Source organism: Rhinopithecus bieti, unplaced genomic scaffold (assembly GCF_001698545.2).
Source record: "Rhinopithecus bieti isolate Rb0 unplaced genomic scaffold, ASM169854v2 scaffold_12891, whole genome shotgun sequence".
In the NCBI taxonomy this organism is placed as follows: Eukaryota; Metazoa; Chordata; class Mammalia; order Primates; family Cercopithecidae; genus Rhinopithecus; species Rhinopithecus bieti.
In genome coordinates, this window is record NW_016807322.1 from 359,877 (window position 1) to 363,117 (window position 3,241).

Here is a 3,241-nt window from a genome sequence, read left to right on the forward strand (position 1 = left end):
TTGCAGGGTTTTTTTGGTTTGTTTTTGAAAAGGAAATTTTAGAATTAGAATTTGATTTTGGGAAATGTGTGAAATATTAAAGGTTTAAAACAGTTGATCAAAATAGGATCACAGGCCACTGTAAAAACAAACAAACAAACAAAAAATTGCCATTTATTTAGCCACCGTGATAATTCAAAGATTTCAGAAAGCAAAAAATGTTTACTTTTTGATAGAGAACATACTGTTTTCCAAATAGTCAGAAGACCTAATAGCATGAGACTGACAGAATCTTTTCTTTTTCGTTTTTACTCAAAAGGTGAATAATTGTTTTTTGTTATCCCTATTAATACTTCAAAAAGTTTTGTTCTAAAGAGAAAACCAAATTTTACATTTTCATCCATATATAATTAATGCTAAAGCTAATTTTAATAAAACTTTATAAACACATATGTCCAATCTCAGTTTTGAGTGCACAAAATAATATTTTTATAAACCTTTTATAACCTTTGAAAATTTTCTATTAAAGAGCAAATCAAGAACACCCTGTTATTTTGACATAGGAGCACTGACTCTGGCCCTGCCTCAGTGTAATTTTGATATTAATGTTCAACTTTTAGAAAACTAAATAATCTCCTTCTAATTTTAGCCAAGTTGACCACTCACAAAATTTTAGTAGATTAATTTCTCACAATTTTATACAAGTTGCTTAATAATTGAGTTTTGTCCTGTACTTTCTTTTTCATATTGGCATTCTAGTTAAGAAAAAAATTATGTTTCTTCTCCCTTATCATTTTGACCACCACACAACATTCTCTTTCATTTAAAAAGAAAAAAATTCCTCTCTCAACTTTCACATTTTCTTTTTTCTTTCCTTTTTTTTTTTTTTTTCAGAGGCAAAGTCTGGAGTGCAATAGTGTTATAACTCACTGTAACCTGAACTCCTGGGTTCAAGTGATCCTCCTGCCTCAGTCTACCAAGTATTCAGGACTGTAGATATGCACCATCATGTCCAACTCATTTTTACAATTTTTCTGAAGATGTGGTCACACTATGTTGCCCAGGCTTGTCTCAAGTTCCTCGACTCAAGTGATCCTCCTGCCTTGGTCTTCCAAAGCATAGGGATTATAAGCATGAGTCACCATGACTAGCTCTCCATCTTACTTTCTTTATATATTCATTATATAAAATTGTATCTCTTATATCTAGTAGTTTTAATTATATATATATATATATTACAATGTTAACTCTTAGTTATCCTAATTTCCAGTGGAAACCCTAGAAAGTTAGAAATGTTAATTATGCATGAGATGCAGAGCCTAGGACAAAGGACAAAGCTTTGGAGACAATGCATGGAATATCTGACCCATCCCAGCCTGCCCAAGTGGCAAAGTTTGTCCAGGGAGAATGGAGCTCAGGCACTGCCTTGGGCCTCACAATGGCCACTTGTCTAGGCCTCAGAATTTAAAAGCTCAAATAAAAAGACATAAGCTCACAGATAAATGAAGCAAGTATCTACAAATGTCAAAAAAGCAACAACTTTACAACCTTAAAACTTTTGACATAGACTGTATAAACTTTACTTACCAATAGACCCAGGCAAAAATGTCTAAATGAAATTCTGAAGCCATTTCTATTTCACTTTACCAACAATTTTAAAACTATATTTACCAAAAGTTATTAAAGTCATAAATTTGACTTAAAAGGTTTGAAAAACATTTGAATAGGTTTTTAAATTTATGAGTGCTTATGTATTATAAATCAATGGTGCCATATAGCAATATATAAACAGATATTTACACATTCACTCATAATACAGACAAAAACAATAATAACTTTATAGCTTTGATTTTAAAATTTTAGCCATGAGACCAGCAACTCACTAATTTAAAAGGATAATTGTATTCACACTGTGCCTTTCTAAGTAGAAATGCTTAAAGTTTACCTGTCACACATGGGCAAAGTCCTTACAGATGTTTAGGGAAAATCGGGTAGCAAATTTACACCTCAAAGCACTGACAGAATTTAAGTTTTTTCAAGAAGTTTATATGTGATAGGTAGAAGAAGATTAAAAAGAATGCCAGGCCCAGTGCAGTGGCTGATGTCTGTAATCCCAGCACTTTAGGAGACCAATACAGGAAGATCACCTGAGGTCAGGAGTTCGAGACCAGCCTGGCCAACATGGTGAAATCCCATCTCTATGAAAAATACAAAAATTAGCCTGGCAAGGTGGCACACACCTGTAATCCCAGCTGTGCAGGAGGCTGAGGCAAGAGAATCGCTTGAACCCAGGAGACAGAGGTTGCAGTGAGCCAAGATCTCACCTTTGGACTCTAGCCTGGGTGCCAGGAGCTAAACCATCTCAAAAAAGAAAAAAAAAAAAAGCAAGGTAGTACAAAATCATAGGAATTTACAAAAGGATTACATAAGAAGACCAATTTTACTGAGGTTAGTAGGTTTTAGTTTAGTCTATTTTGCAACTGGACCACTGAGCTCAGGGTAGAGCCCATTAAGGAAGGCCAGCAAAGAATTTGCACTTTTTAGAGCCTAGTAATTTATATATGTGCAGTCTTTAGGGCCTAGTAATTTAAATATGTGAAAAGCAGGCACCATTAGAAGGCAAAGCATCTAGATCTTTAAAAATCAAGGATTCCACTTTTACTCTGAAAAGAGAGTGCCCACAAAGAGTGAAATGCCATGGGACTGGGCCGTGCAATGCTGTCACAGTATGCTTCACTACAAAGACATTTATCTAAGTGTTTAACTATGCCTTTATCTAAACATGCAAACAAACAAACAAACAAAACAAAACCCACAGAGTAACCTCCTGCATTAATAATCATTCATCATAAACAACTATTAGCCACCTCCAAGACTGCAGCTCTCACCTATAGCTCACCAGCCGTCACATACACAAAGGTCAAGTATTCTCTCACAGTACAACGTAATTTCTGCTACCTCAAAAGCCAAAACGATCAGGCAATGGAATACAAAAAATATCAGGATTTTAGAGCTGAAAGGAACCTGTCCATGATTCTTGAGACTCCAAGGAAGAAAAAAGACCTTAAAAAAGTGGTCTGTAGTTCCTTTTTCTGTGTCCCGTAAGGAATCTGAGTCATTAGAATTCTCCTGTAACTCTTTTCATGTGGTAGCAAAGATAGCAAAGACAAAAGAAGAGCTTGAATATCAGCTTTTAATTAAGGTGACTTTTGACCACAGCAGTCTTTGAAAAAAAAAAAAAGTTTTGTTTCAAAACTCTTAT